The sequence below is a fragment of the Lagopus muta genome, chromosome 9, assembly GCF_023343835.1.
Source record: "Lagopus muta isolate bLagMut1 chromosome 9, bLagMut1 primary, whole genome shotgun sequence".
NCBI lineage: Eukaryota > Metazoa > Chordata > Aves > Galliformes > Phasianidae > Lagopus > Lagopus muta.
In genome coordinates, this window is record NC_064441.1 from 5,282,136 (window position 1) to 5,298,574 (window position 16,439).

Consider the following 16,439-nt stretch of genomic DNA (forward strand, 5'->3'; position numbering starts at 1 on the left):
TACAGGTGGTAGCTTTGCTGGGGGAGGCTGAAGTGTTTCAAAGTGTGCCATCACCAGCCAGCCAGGTCAGCAGCAGGGTGGTGGTGGTGGGGGCTGGAGCTGTTCAGGGTGAGTGACTGCAGAACCTTTTCCTTTCACTCAGCACAAAGGTGGCTTTTGACAGCTCCTAATGAATCCCTTCTCTTCTAAATGAGTAGCAGGAAAGAGAACCTTCACATTGCTGTTGACAACAGTTTTTTCATGGGTGTTGTGAAGAAGTCTCATATCACAGAATGGCTTGGGCATGGTTGCACCCTCCAGGCTGCCTGTGGCCCCATCCAAGCACCTCCAGGGATGGGGCACTCACAGCTATCTGGGCACCTGTGCTTTTTCATCAGGTCTCATTTCTACCTGTCTCATATTCACAATTCACAAATCTACTGAGAATTTCTAAGCCATCTTATGGATTTGCAGGCTTTAAATAATTTTCTGACTGGGAGATTGGGCTTGAATAATAGAAGGAAATAAAAGGGAAGGAACTTGTTTTAATTCTTGTGAGTGTGAGATTTCAGTCTAGCATTAGGAATAATTCTGATTGTTTTTGTAATCACAGTGTACTCAAAGACAAGTAATTACAAATTTTACAAAAACAAACAAAAAACCCAGGAACTCAAGGCAAATTATTATAATTATTAATTGACTTACTCTACAAAAGGCAGCTGCTGTAACTTTATGTGCACGTCCAGTATCAGCTGCTTATCTATTAAGCTTTGGAAAACCAGCTCTGACAACTTCAAGAAATACAGAAGCATGGCAAAAAGTGGCATTGATGTTTCAGTAAGTGACATTCTCTCTGAGCCAGCAGGAACAAAATGCTATGGAAGCATTGGAGGCCGTAGGAGGCACCACTTCTAAATAAGGGCAAGAGACAAGACTCAACATCTCATAAGAGTGAGAGGTTCTCCAGTGCACAGATGATAAATATGTATGTGTGCTTATAGACTGCACAGAGCCCTAACTAGCAGTGGAGAAAGACATCAACATTTTTTTTTCTTTGCAGTACATGTGAGCTTAATAAAGGCTATTGGGTATTTCTGCAATGGTAGCTCTAAACAAAGTACTTTGGATCTCTTTAATAGGAGTCCTGTTGTAGCATTGGACCTTCCTGCAGAGAAGTTCTCTGCACACTGTTGCTCCAGTTGAGTGTAAGGCTTGTATTTTTTTTATCATCCTGTGCCAGGAAGTCATGGATGTTGCCACCATTGTGGTTAAGCCTCTAACCAAGATGTCACTTCTGGCGGTCTGGGTGTCTTGCTACCAACCGCTGAATTCTGAAAAGGAGTTCATGTTCAGATTTAGACAAGGAGGAATCATAGACTGGAATTAAAACTGCATTTCCCATTTGGCTTTGTTCTGATCCACGATTGTTCTCACAGTACAGTTAAAAATAAAATGACCTCTTTCTTTTTCTAGCTGCTGTCAAAATTGTCATTCCTCACCAGATGCCCTAACTTCCCACTGCTCCCCGCTGGTACTGCTGCCCCTGTTGTCTCTTCGTCCAAAGAGTTTCTGAACAAGAGACAAGCTTTTATGGAGCCTGGCAAAGCTTCAGAAGGGAAAAGGAAAAATCAATACTGCTTCAAAGCCAAGTCTTTGCTTCAGTGAATATGACATTTGCCCTTTCTTCACTAGGGGGAAAAACAACAAGGACACTTAGACCGGCAATGGAAATAGAATGAACAACAGAGAGACCTTCCAGGTTTGACATGTAAAGGGAAATAACTTTGTAGTTATTGTCCCTATTTGGTGACATCAAAAGCAGGTGTAGAGTGTAAGGCGGTGCAGGCTGAGAATGAAGTGGAAAGTAACACAAAGTCAAAGAGAAGAGTTGAAGGAATTTGGAACAAGTGATAATGGACTTGGCTGAAAAGATGGAGAATGAAAGACACTGCGCAAAGGTGAAGTCCATTGTTGTACAATCAAATTAACTATTAAATGTCAGCTGCAAAGGTGCACCGTAACATTAAAAGGACCTTCCAGTAAGTTTTACACCATTTTGACAGCTTTACAGCTACTGAAAATGTCCATAGAGCATCACAGTTTGCTAAGGAATGGCCTCTCCATAAGGATGAAGCAGTTCAGAAACTTTGAAAGAGAAACTGGAAATACCAATTAAAGAAAGGGATGCTTCTGCGAAATCAAAACAAATTTGAAGAACACTTGCTTATATTTTTGGAGGATTAACAAAGAATTAAACTAAATATAAGCCTTAGAAGTCTGCTCCAACTCTTTTCCATATCCAGATTTTCATTTGTTTCATTCTAGAGCTGGTTATGACTCCCTGATCCCATTCTATTTTGACTATGCCACTCCTGAGCTAGTTTTCCAAGTTGTGTTGTTTTGATGTTTCTAATTTGTGTCATTCACATGGAATTTTATGGGCCTGTTTGCTTTTGAAATAAGATCCATCATTTAAATGTTGTGTCATTGTTCAAAAATACTTTTTTCCTTATGCGAAGCTGTGCCTTCAGCTGCTACCAGCAGTGGTTAATTTGCAGCACCTAAATTCCCTGCTGAGTGGGTCAGCTGCTGCTGTTGCAGTCAGGTAACAGAGCAGGCATCATCCTTGGTGAATCAAATAGCATGACTTCTGAGGAGCATAGGTGTAGTGCAGCAGGACAGTCATGTACTCATACTCTGACCCCTGTACTGGTGCTGGGCGAGAGTTCTGCAGCTACAAGAATCAATAAAAATGTATTGATTTCTCTGTACTGTCATAAAGCTTGTCTGCTCTCATCTCCAGTTTGCAAGCAGAAAAAGAAGACTGTAAAACTACAGTTGTCTTAGGCTTTCTCTCACCTCCCCCATTCCATGCTCATCACTCCGGAGACCAAGATCTGTTTCTGACATGCTGCCCCAGCTGCTCTATCAGCATCCTACTCTTTTAACACTTTGTGTTGGAAAAATAGCTGGTTTTGAAACTAAGTAAGTGCAGGGGGATTGCCTTGGAGACGGAAGGTGATTGACTTCTCTGGAGCTTAACACATCCCAGTGCATGCAGAAAAGGGTAGCCAAGGACAAATAATGTGATGAGGAGTTCATTGTCTCTGTAGCTATTGCAGGTCTGCATAAAGTTTCCTTTCTAGGCCGTTTCAGATCCCTTTGAAACTGATGTTTTCAGTTCTAGGAGGAATAGTGGGTAGTGATCATTGATATGAAGAATGTAGGAATGTCCTCCACTGCTGGTAAATAATACTTAACTTCACAGCAACTGTCACCTAAAACCATACCTGTCAAAAGGCAGCTGTGCAGATAACGTGCAACTAGTGTTCATGCAGATTATTTGAGAAGCTTGGCTTCAAGCTTCTGGGATAAATGCAACAATTTGTCCACTGTATAATCAGTTGATTAAACCCCAAAGTCCTGATAAAACACAGATTGCAGTCATGGAACAAACAGGTTGGAAAAGATTCACCCAAAAGACAGAAGTACAAGATCCCTGCACATTGTTGAGTACAGTTTGATATTTCCATGATTTCACTGCCTGACCTGCAGTATCACTAAACAATATTTATAATATCTAATATCTGTAATATTAGAATATTACAAAAAAGCATCAAAGGGGTGCATCTTGCAGCATGTAAAAGCCTCACCCTTGGATCCTTTTGTTTCTGTGGAGAATGAGGACTTTGACACTCAGCTGTTCCTATCGATAAGGTCCCCAGCTGCACCAATTTTGATAGAAATATCTGCAGAGCAGCAGAGGAGATACACACATGTGACTACTGGTCAAATAACCAACTGTGCCTCTATCATTGTCAATATTTAAATTATGTGTTACTTAATGTAAGATATTTGTGGCACAGGAAGTAGGCACTGCTTTCACTCTACCAGCTGAAGGGCAAGGCAGACCTGCTGACAAGTAGGAAAATCCAGGTTTATCAGCCCTACTGGTTTAGTGACTTTCCTTGCATTGATGCTTTGAGCAAGTAATTCTAAGAATGTGACTTTTTAAATGTATGCTGTTGGGCTGCTTTATGCAGGATGTTGAGTCAGACTCACACATAGTGTTATTACTGAGGTCTGCAACTGCAGACCCGGAGAAGGAAAAGGGAAAATTTCTTTGTGTGCAGTTAGGAAGGAAATACAGGTGGGTCCCTAGAAGGGTGTTCTTTGGGGGATCTCCACAGCTGGTAGTGAGAATGAAGAGAAAAATAAGAATGTTTTTGGCATGCTTTTCCAGAATATATTGTATGTTTTTGTTGGTCCTTTTTTTTTTTCCTTTTCCTAGTGGGATCAAATTAAAATCTCTATTGGATTTTCCTGTTAGTGGGATAATTACACTTGAGTATGGTAGCAAGATAAAAGTATTATGTGTTAGTCACTAACGTGGTGGTATATTTTCTGATAATATTTCAGCATTCAATTGACTTGTGCATTATGCTTAATTGTTTTTAATATAAAGCAACATATACAATATGAGGTAAGAAAAGGTTGGGGAAAAGGCATGATCTCTTTCTCTGTGGCAGTTGGTTCCCACAAGAACTTGTTCTAACAACATTATTGGGGCTTGCAGGTGCAAGGCCCTGTGAACAATAAAGAAAGGTGTGAAAACAAGGGGAAAACACTGCCTCAGCAGCTGTTGTGAAAGAATGGAGAGCTGCAAATAACAGCCCCTCTGTGCTGCTAAGGTTGAAGAGCAGAAGTACCAATGCACAGCACAACAGCCTGCATTCAGTTCCAGGTCAGGCAGATGTGATCTCGTTGTGTCCAATGTCTCATCTGTGCCCTAGCCTTGAGCCATAACCCTGCAATGGAATAGGTCAACATAGCCTTTACATCAAGATATACATGCAAGCCACTATATGCTTGGGTTTTGGGCAGGCTTTTTAAAACAGTGTTTATAAAAAGAAAAGGAATACAATCCTTCCCAAATAAATGGACAGAAACTCACATCTCTTCTCTCCCTTCTATGCAGATACCAGGATTGCGTAGCCCACACGTAGAGTCACGCTGGCATACGTAAAATATAGCCCAATCAAGCTGGTGAAACAACCCAGATTTTAGAGATGAAGGTCTCTAAACTGGGAGAGAGCTGCTGCTGACCCGCAGACTGTTAAAGCCCATGACTGTTTGCTCCAGCACTGCAGTTGCTATGGCAATTCATATAGACAAAAGCAGTAACCTTTCAGGTTACAACCAGGTAAAAAACTAGGACTTAAAATATACTCAGAAACAAACAGGAAGCTGATATAGCTGCCAAAGGATCGATATACTGTATTCTCTGTGTCTAATACCATTTCACAACCAGGCAGCTGCATTCTGTATGAGCTGCACATTCCCAGTTCCTTTGAACAGTTGCAGCACATAGAGCACGTAACAGCAACACTGACTTTGTAAAAAACAAAACAAATCAAAAACTCTTGCAAAGAAACTGGAAGAAGAAAACAAATGTCCACACAGGCAATGGCTACTTGGATCCTTAAAAATGTAATTTTGATGGTGTCTGAGTCCAGACTCTGTTGGGAAACTAAGAAGAAAATCAAGCACCTGCAAATGACAAACCTTCACGACGGGAGGGAGAAAATCATGCGAGTATGATGGGATCGGGTGAGTTTTAAGATAGCAGGCTGGACCTCATGTTTCCATTTAATTAGTGACTACATCTTGTTCATGCTCCTGAGACGATGGCACCTTAAATTGCATTTAAAATATGCTTCTCGAAAGAAGTGGAATTGGAAAAGACAACAGGGTTGTCAGCAGCTACTTTTATACAAGCACATAATCTTAGTTTTGTCATCTCTAGTAATGAAGCCAGTGATATAAATGAGAGATCTAATGAATGGAGGCCACAGATTTATCACACTATGGCTCTGGTACATTGCTTACAAACATCATTACAAAGTGCAAAATATCACATCAGAAAACAGATAAACGTATCTGAAGTTTCTTCTCTAAGTAGGATTTTCAATCCCTGAGTTCATTTTCCTCATGTATGCACAAAGGGAACCAAATAGGTTACAAAGATGTACTCAGCTCCTTTCCCCACCAAGCAGTTTATAGGTCTTTGAGGCTAACAAAACCAGAAATGCTGCAACAGCAGAACTGTGGCACGACATCTTTATAGGGCACTATCAAGCCAGAAACGTTGACTGACAGCAAAGCTGCAGTGTGAAATCAACAGTGATCTGTCAGCTTTCACCGACTGTCATAGCAGGATTCTCCTTGACTGTATCAAGAGCTTGACCAAGCCATTGTTGTTAACTTTGAAGAGTGTCATTGCAGGGGAGAAGTGCCTGCATCTCCTGTCAGATCCCCTTTGCAAAGCAGTGTACTGACACAACTCAGTACTACTGTAACGTTTCATTTCCTCGCCCTGCCTTCACATCTTCCTTCTCACAGAGTTCCAGAAATACCAAATAAATCAAAGGTATAAGAATTTATGGAACCCAAAGCAGCACTGATTTTTGGAATGACTTCGTGATTGTATATGGGTACTAATAAAAGGCAAAGGTTCCCCGAAGCTGCAGGCTATAAAGTGTAGTGGAGCAATATGATTAAGACGGAGTTAAGCTGTATTAAACTTTGATGTAAAAGACACTCCATAGTGACATGTTAATAGATCCCAGGAAAGATTTGTTAATGGACTAAAAATTGAGAAGCTATTTGTAGGCAGTATTTAGGACAAAGAAAATCATTATTTCTTTACAGTTGAGCTTCGCTTATGAATAAGCAGGACAAGGCAAGAATGACGGGTACAGGCAGGGATGCTTGGCTCGGGCGTTCAGCCGGGGCTGCACTGCATTCTACCACCTTGCCTGCCAAGCACCAATGGCTGGCACTGGGCACTCCTGGCCTAGCCTGAGACTATGCTGCTGAGAGACGAAGACCCTTGGTATGTCCCCTTAAGGACTTTACAGCTGGACAAGAAGGGCATGTGGCATACAGAATTTGGACACTGACCTCTGCTGAAGAGAGAGAAATTTTACTCACTTGAATTTCTTGTTGTGGGTCTACAAAGGTGGTTTGGCATGTGATGATTTCCTGAAAACTCTGAACCACAGAGTGTCACAGTGTGTTTCCAAGTTAGGACTTCTTTGCAATTAAAAGACACTGATGTAGGGCAACACTAAATATGAAGTGTCTTCAAGGTCTGATCTTTGTAAGGACACGGAGTCCAGCAAATGAATTTTGTCTGGCTGGTATGAGATACTAAAAATTACCCTTATTGCCACCTGAAAGCATTTGTGATAGGGAAGAAATTGGTACTAAAAAGTGCACCTTGGCCTAGCATAATTCCTTTCCAAGCTGACATACTGGCAGCAACAAAAATAACCATCACCTGGAGCGTGCTGCCTCTGAAAGGCAGAAACCACCAGAACAAAGAACACTGTCTCCTCTTGATCACGAAAGGCTTATTTATTCTTGCTGCATTATTATAAAAGATATCATATATTTTGTAACATGCCGAAAGCCGTGGGGGGCTTTTCCTTGTTCCATCCTATATCTCTGGTTCAACTTTATTTTTCAAATCAGACATCTTCAGTTTCTCTCAATATTAAATAAAAACACAGCAGAAGAAAAATAAATCAAGCACCTTCAAATTAGTTCATCATCTCCTCTGCAAGTGGTCAGCATTGCATCAGCTGTCAAGCATTTCTAAAGCCAGCTTTTATGCCTTGGCACTGAATACCATGAATAAAATGTCTGTGATAATACCAGTGGTAAGAAATTAAAACCTCCTGGATGTTTTCTAGCATCCACATGCAGAGTCCTAGAGCCTGTCAGGCACTGCACCTGGCAAGAAGCTAACAAATACGGAGCCTGGATGAGGCTTTGCTTGTCTGTGGTGAAGCTGGGCTCCTCTCGAGCCCTGGTAGCAAAGTGTTGGAGCCCTGGGAGCCCAAAGCGATGCTGGATCCTCTCAGGTGATTGCAGCAGGTGCCTGACCAGAAGTTCAGAAACAATACTGAGGTAGAAGCAGTTTGTTGTAGTCCCTGAGGCTCAGCAGTCACAGCCTGGAAACAGCAGGGAAAGATGTGCCAGCTCTACAGGGAGAGAAAGCGGGAGAAACTTCTAGAACAGGAGGGCAACGCCACAGGTGTGGGAGTGAGGAGGTGGGCACAGGATAACAAGGCTGCAGCTGTGTGGTGATGTTGTTCAGCTGCGTGTGGAGCTGACTGGGGTATAACTGAGAGAGGCGAGCTTACTGGCCTCAGATACGGAAGACCCCAACAGAATGAAGGTGTGTGCTTGACAAGCTTAAGGTAAGACAGCATTTGTATGGTTTTTCTACTAGTATTCTAGAATGCATATAAGCTGAGTGAGGAAGGCCTGCGGGAAGATGTGGGAGGGGGCATTTTTGTGTGAAATTAGGAGTTTGTTGGAATTCCTTTTCTCTCTTCTTTTTGCAAGTGTGTTAGTAGTCAGCACCTTTAGGAAGAGATCGGTGGGGAGAAAGTTTGTGTCCTAGGAAGGTAAGAACGCATGTAGGGGAAGCAGACCCTGGATTGGAGGCCATGGGGTACGGCTGTGAGGAGCTCCCTGCTGTGCAGGGACAGGGCTGCAGGCCGTGTGGGCAGCGCTGGGCTGCCGTGCCTATGGAGGTGGCTGTTTTCTGTAGCAGAGTGAGGAACAAAATGTTTTCAGTACAGGAAGAAATGTCCTGTTTAAAAACAAAAAACAAAAAAAAGTGAGTATATTTCCTTAAGTTACACTGTTTGTTTTTTTTTTTTACCTCTAATGATTTGAGTGTATGCTATATGCTTTTATTACAGGAGATGGAACCACCCTAGAGTTCTTTGTTAGAAGCTAGTGGATATGTTTTTAGATAACTTTAATAAGCACCAAGCATTTTCTCTCTTGTTTTCACTGAGGAAGTATCACTTTTCTCCTTGTGGAGGGGGGGAGTAATGTAACTTTTTAAATGTATCTGTATAAATTTAATGAGAACTTCCTAAAAATAGCTAGTTCCTGTTGAGCTGTGTATGTCACGGTATTCTGTATTTATCACTTATCTTTATTTTTATAAAGGTATGATAGAGAGAAAAGCCATTTAGCAAATCAAGAACAAAAATACAATCTATTTTTGAAGAGCTGCAGGGAGCTGGAGGAAAATTGGCTCTTGTGATGAAGCATTATTCAGTCCATCACACATGTGAACTCCAATTTTGCCCCTGAGGTGAAAAAACTGAACTTGTTTTCCCTTCTATATAACCTTGGACTCTGCAGGATTTTTTACTGTGTGTTTTTGCTATACCGCTTCACAGGGCCCCTGACACAAGTAATGATTTGGTATATGCAAGCCTAGAGGGACGAATAGATACTTATTTGCAAAGTTAGGCAAGCAATTATAGAAGAAACGGGACGGTGCTGTTATTCCATATTTTGTTCTGGATCTCCTCCATTTTCATGGCTCTTGAAGCCATGTTTAATATATTAGGGAGTCATCACTGCCTCTGCCTTGCCCCAGCATCACCTGTGTTCCAGGGCTCTCTGTGGTTGGGCTTGCCTCATGCTGCTTAGCATTGCTCTGAAGGTAGAGTGAGTCAGCTGTTAAATTAAAAATTGAAAGACTGAGTTGAGTCCAGTTGTTTGAATGGGTGTATTGCTATAAATCATTAATCAATATATCCCGAGATACTGGAAAGTGTGCACAGTGGGTCCCTTCTTGGGCAGAACTTCAGCAAATTGTAGTTGCAATGTCCTGGAAGCAATGTGTTCTTCTGGAGGGCATGTAGAGTTAAAGGAGAGGGGGAAATACTGTAACAGCATCTTTTTCTTTCTTTCATGTACAGCTTTAGTGTCACTGTGATGCATGAGAGTGACTAAGAGTGATGCGGATTGCGTACTGTAGAGGATGGAGCATGAATTTTCCTCTTTGACTTTCCAGCCCTTCTTTCTGGCACAGAGCAAGATTATTTTCTTGCTTCTTCCTGTTCTTTTTCAGAGCACTCTAAGAATACTAACTGCATTCTTGTTTTACTGCGCTTTGCTGAGCACAGGGCTACAAAATCCAGTTGGCAACTGTATGGAGATTCATATGGAAAACTATCCTGGCTTTTTCTTCTTAACTCTCTATAGGACCATCCATTTTGTATCTTGAGGTATACATTATATACTTGCATATATTATTATTTAATGTAAAAGATATTGCTGTGCATAGCTCCATAGTTTACACTGATGAGTAAAGACTGTGTAGCTTGAAGACAGAGTAAATCTTGTCAAGGTTTTAGCACTTCCTCCTGTGGAAGGGGGAGTAGGATAAGGTTTAGATAGAAGGAAAAAGAATTTGAACAATATTCTAAGCGAAAAGAAAAGAAGAGCCAGGAGGAAATTATATGTATTTCAGACACAGAAAGGAGAAAGAAGCTGGTAAAGAAAATCCTTGTATCAAAGCTGTTAAAATGACATTGTCTTAGAGCAGTGAGACAACTCTGCTTTCTCACATTTCTCTGCATGAGCTAACTTGACCCCAAGCCATTGTTTCCTATGGAAGTGGAATAACTTGATAGGCAGTGTGAGGCAGAATTATTTGAAGTCTTTCAGCATTGCTTCCTCTATCCAAAAAACAAACACAGACATCAGCATGTAAACAGGATGCTCAGCTGTAAACTAGAGCAAGATGTAGCTTGTTCTACATTCAGCTCTTCCAGAAATAATTCTGCTTTAGTAAATAAGGCTTTCTGTATGTGTATCCTACTTTAACACATTTCAGATTGCTGTCAACAAACTGTAAGATTTTAGTGGAAGGTGTTTGTTAAATAACAAGTAAGGCAAACTGGATTTTCGAAGTCAGACCTTCTCTATTTTTGTTGTTAGACTTCTGTATGGAATATGTCTTTTCTGTATTTGGGTAAATGCTGCCAGGGATTTACTGCTCTATTTTCAAATGTGGCAGTTCTTATAGTCTTACTGTTGAGATGCTGGGATAAAAAAAAAAGATGATTATAACAGTTCTTGCGTTGCGTTACTGCTGTAGTTAGTTTAAAATATTTTTTTTGGGGGGGTGGCTGTCTTGCTGGGAAAAAACAAAACCACCCCAAACCCTGACCTATTTGTTTTTTTGACAGAACTGCTGCAGTTTCTCTTGGAAGTCATAATTTGAACATGCAGAACTGCATCTCATAAAATAAAACCATAGCTCCCAGGATATGCTGCAGTGTCTGCATACAGGGGAACTGTGATTCACTTGGCTTTATGGAGGACCTGGCAGCAGCCTCCCAGTGCCTTTGTGGAGGTTACTGAACAGGCAGAGCCAGGCTTCTTACAGGCAGCGCATGGCAGAAGGTTGAGAAGCAATGGCTGTAAGGGGAAGATGTTCTCCTCATTAGTCTGGTTGAGTAAGAGTACGGCCAGAGAGGTTGTACAAGCTTCATCTGTGGAGATTATCAAACACCAACTGAGTGAAGCTCTGAGCAGCGTGGTCTGACCCTTGCTTGGAGCAGGAGGTGGACTGCGCACTTCCCAGTCCTTTCCAGCCCTTATCACATTGTGATGCAGGGAACAGGGAGCACAGGCCAAAGCTAAATATGAAATACCCTAATTTCGGTTCCAAGGAGATAAGATGCTTTTAGTATATTTTTAAATTAGTGTTTCTACATTAAACATTCTATTTTAAAATTCTTCTTGACTTACACCCTCCTTCCTTCACTTACTGTAAGGCAGACAGAAGTTTAGGATCATGATCTAATAGCTTTTATCCAAAATTCATGCATCTGTGCAAATATCCTTTTGACTCATAAGGGTAGAGCAGCAGGAATAGGAAACTGTAGCCCAGGAGCCTGGGGAATGTTTTCTTTTGAGCTTCCAGTGAAGAAGCTGCTCTTAGCAGTATGTAGATAGGAAGAATGTGGTAGGCATGAGACAATGTGGCTACTTTCTGCATTCTTAAAAATCAGATCTAGTTTATGTAATCTACTACTTAAAGTATTTCCCAAGTTTTATTGTCAATACGCTGTGGGTAAGTCAGTCAGACTTTCTCTTCCTAACGCTTACTGTCAAGAACAAGTTGTAAACCATGTTTATTTTTAACCTCTCCATTTATAGTGTATATTGTAATATGCATAACCTCTGCCATAGGTGTACCATGTCTGGTCTCAGCAGTGAATGATGCTGATTGGAAGGTGAACTGAAAGAGTGTAAGGCAAGCTGGAAATAGAAGGTCAAGTGTTAATTGGAAAGGAAGGGCAGCAGCTTGTGATCTACCTGGCATCTCCCTCTGTGTTAATGCTAGAGTTATAAAACAGCCGATTGTCCCTGTTTGTCTCTAAACTGACTCAATCTTTAGGTAGAAAAGTGTGAGGAGGTAAAAATCAACAGGCTATGAAGCCTTGTTTCTTTGTTTTTTCAGGCATGTGCACATATCACTGCTAACAGTGTGTGTTTAAGAGCTTGTAAGCACTTGGCCTCAGCACAGCTGGTTATAGTGAGACCAGACAAAGAGGCTCTTCGACTGATATTGATTTACCCTGGTTGGTGTCTTGGTGTAATTTGCACCTTGTCTGTACTAATAACATCTGAAGAGCGTCGACTTGCTGATTCTAGAAATGCAAGTGTTGCGTTTGCCCCTATAGCAGAGATGTCATGATTTAAAATATTCATTGGATGGTGGTTGGTGGAAGGCACACCTTAAAAGGCTTAATTCATGCTGCAGTTTATTTTAATGCAGGGGGTGACTTTAGAGCAGAAAGTGTTTGAGGGTGAAAATGTTTGTCCAAGGATGTTTCTCTTTCAAGTCTCTGAGGAACAAGAAGAGGGGTGCCTAAAGCAGCAGGGTGATCACTGCTGATGTGACTCTAAGTGATAACCATCACAAATGATGATGCTTTGAGCACAGGATAGTCCACTTGAAGCAGTTGGGCAGTCTGTAGAATGGCTTTGGCCCCTTGCCCTCTTCATCTTAAGGCTCATACTTCTGGCTGCTGAAGAATGTTATACCAGTAGCTAAAAATTGGGTAAGTCAGCCTTCTCACCTTGGCATTGTGTTCTTTTCTGTTCTTGCTAAGGACATTCCTTGTTTCTCTGTTTATTATTAAAAGCAAATCTCATTTGTCCAAAAAAAAAAAAAAAAACCAAAACAAAACCAAGCCCATGAAACAATGAAATCTAATAAATTTGAGACCATACAGTAACAGGCAAAGACTAGAACAAGTTTTTATCAATCTCTTAAAGACTAGTATATAACTTCCCTTATCTTTGCTCAGTTTATAACCATTACGCATTCCTAGAGGCTAAGAAACAATATAAAAACTTAATCTGAGTTAATTAGTGTTCTGTTAGAGGATAAGTGTTGCTAACAGATTAGTACCAGTGATATCCCTGCTAGTGATAACTTTGAGAAACTGCTTCCCGTGCCCCAGACTCTGCTGGGTTGCAGAGTAATGGTATGTATGTATGAGCCTGTAATGGTTGCAGTTCTGCGTGAAAGGCAAGGTCGAACCGACTGCTTGAGTCCTACTGTGTCATCTGAATTCTGTGTACTATTTACAAGGGCATGAAGCTGTTCAGACATACAGAGCATATTGTTCTAAAACACTTAATGCGTAGAAGAAATTGGGTGTAGTCTGCCATTCTGAAAACATAATAAAAAAATGCGTGTTAATTTTATATTTTTCTTTTTAGGCAACAACTCTTAGTCTGTTGCATAGTCAGCTTTTTGGCATACCATGAAGTTGGGCTTTCTGATGGAGTTATAAATATTCGTAGCTTCAAGCTGGCTGCTGAAATTATTCTGCTAAATCTTATTTTAAAATAAGTATAAATATAGCTGCTTCTTCCCTAACTCTCCTCTAATGACTTTGTTGGTCTTCTAAAGTGATTAGACCTCCTTATCTCAGCTAGGGATGCTGCTAAACGAAGTTCAAATACCTATCTTGCTGGGATTATCCTTCAGGCACTATTTAAATGACCCACCAGCAAATATATCTGCTTTAATGTGACATTTGTTGTCCTTGCTGCCTTCTCATACTAGTTCTGTCAGACATTCTATTTTTTTAACTACTGAAATGAGTCTTTTCATTTCTATAAATGGCAGCCTTGTTGATAAGCCATTCCTTATCTTTGACTGATGAACTCTAATTTCTATTATGCTTTGAAAGCCTTTTTATTTTTCCTTCAAAGTATCCATTTATCATTGCCTCATGCCTAAAAAACCTGACCATTCAAAGTGGGATTGTCTTGCTCCACGCCCTGGTGCTTGGTATGAATGTGTGACAAGCAATCTATATGATGGCATCTGCAGGCTGCTGAGGTCATTTGTTCTACTTAAGTTACTGTTTTTGCACACTGCGTGTTATGTTTTGCTTAAAAGCTAATTTAATCACCCTTAGATTTCAAAGCTTTGGCCCCAAGGAGAGAAACTGTTGATATCCCAAGATAACACCAACTGAAATGAGAATCAATGAAGGCACTAAGCCACCCTTTCTGCCATCTGATAAGAGGCACTGAAGCAGTGCTACCTCTCTCAGATCTATTCCAGATCCCTTCTGCTTCCCAGTATTTCCATTCTTTTTCTAATTTCATTCAGTCTAGTCTAGACCTAGTTTATGGTCTTTGCTCAGTACTTCACCCTTTATCCAGCATTTAACAAAAAAGCCAAGCAAGATTTTTCTCACAAAACTGCTGTGTGTTTCTCTTTACCGATCTCAGCTATGGATTTGTTTATCCTGATTAGAATTAAAGCCTGTGCACTGCCGGAACTAGTGCGAAGAGATCAAGTGGGATTGCAAGTCATGTGTTTTCATTTAAATTGCAATCACAGAAGTGTGCTGGAAATTAAAAGGCTTAATAACGTATTCTTTTCTCTGGTCTGCATTAGGACATGTAAATCGGGTACAGGCTGTGCTTTAAAGAAAGCCTAAGCTCTAGACAAACAGCCCTCCTCCTCCTTACCCCCAATTTATCCGCTTTAATCTGGATTTTTTTTTTATTGGTATGACTTTTAGCTATATTCAATAAATGGAGAGCAATAATAGAAGCTGGTATGATCTTGATGGAATGTTGTTATTGTCTTAGGTTTGCAGTTGTCCTTTCAGTCATCATAATATTTGCTTCCTTTGTTAGAGTTTGCTTGGGCATATGTCTGGAAAACAGTTAAGAAATCTCAGCTACCAAATAGTAGAACAAACATTATTGCGAGGACTTTTGTACTTGCTCATGTAAATGTTTCTCCTGCTAGACTGTGACTGTGATAGAGTATTAGCAGACATACTCCAGCCTATGTCAATCACCCAAAGCTGCCTTTGAATTCAGGTAGCTTGCTACAGTCTTTCATTCTTGTGTTCTATACAGTCCTCTGATGTCAATGCAAATAAATTAATACGTGGGGATTCTTTTATTTTTATTTTTTTAAGCTATCAGTGGGTTCACCTTGATCACTAAACTGGGCACAGATTTAAAAGGTTTCATAATGAATGCTCATAGCCTGGTCTGCTATGGGTACAGCCCCAGTGATGGGGGCTGAAAAGATCATAGAAACAGCATAGAGGGCAGAAACCAGGTATCCTCAATTTTTAAGTACTTGGGTCTGATTTATGACAGGCTCATAATTAGGGTTATGAGGAGTAAGGAGCGTGCAAGCTTCTGCAGTGTGATTTGGAGGAGGTGCAAGGATGAAACTTGAGTCCAACGTGATGGTCTCTCCACGCAGCAGACAATGCTTGTCTGTAAAAGCTACAGGGTCTTGGAATGAGAATGTGTTGACCTGTTATGTTCACTTGGTTCTGTAGAGAAAGCAAATTATATGAACATATGTATCTACCACATGGCTTGTGCTCAGAGCAGTATGGACGAGCTCTGCTCCTATCCATAGGAGGACTAATGGTTTGAGTTACTGTTTCCCAACAGTCTCACCCAGGTCTGAGTCTATAGGTTTATTGCTATGGTTAGAATAGAGTTTCGCTCTCCTATGTCTTTGCAAATTATATTTGATTCTTCACACCAGTCCTCTGGTGAGTTAAAAATGTCCTTGATTCTGTTGATTTAGGTAAAAACTGGAACATCGTTTTATCAGGGTTTTTTATTTTAATTAGCAAGCTTTAGAGAGGATTAACATAATAAGTGTAACCCCTACTTGTGTGTACCCGGTATTGTGTAACAGGGAGTTTGTGCCAAACAACCAGGCGGGCCCTGCCTGAAAGAGCTTAGAGTCTAGTGGGACAAACAAAATGCACAACGAATGTGGAACAGCATATGGCCATCGCAGTTGGTCTTAAATAGAAAGAGATTAAATTCTTACGTTTCTGCAACTTGTCCAAGCAATCCAAGTGCCCCAGAATTGTTATGATAACCTGCCTGGTTTCTTTCTATAGATTATCTTAATACTGTTCCCTTCTAGTATCAGCATGACTCTCGTGCTGATATTCTGAGTATTCAACAGGGATCTTTCTGAAACTTATACCTTCCTCTTTGTTTTAGAATCTCATGCAATATTTATATATATATATATATATATATATATA

General features: G+C 40.7%; 2 long non-coding RNA genes across 2 annotated transcripts; both read left to right on the plus strand.

Moving 5' to 3' along the window:
- The first annotated feature begins 3,780 nt into the window (after positions 1 to 3,780).
- Positions 3,781 to 5,192, plus strand: LOC125697686 (uncharacterized). Its single transcript, XR_007378902.1, has 3 exons — positions 3,781 to 4,129; positions 4,556 to 4,723; positions 4,958 to 5,192. It is a non-coding gene; the product is annotated as an uncharacterized LOC125697686 (long non-coding RNA).
- A 3,010-nt stretch (positions 5,193 to 8,202) lies between these two features.
- Positions 8,203 to 11,534, plus strand: LOC125697356 (uncharacterized). The gene is made up of 3 exons (XR_007378766.1): positions 8,203 to 8,246; positions 9,984 to 10,085; positions 11,052 to 11,534. It is a non-coding gene; the product is annotated as an uncharacterized LOC125697356 (long non-coding RNA).
- Positions 11,535 to 16,439: the final 4,905 nt, after the last annotated feature.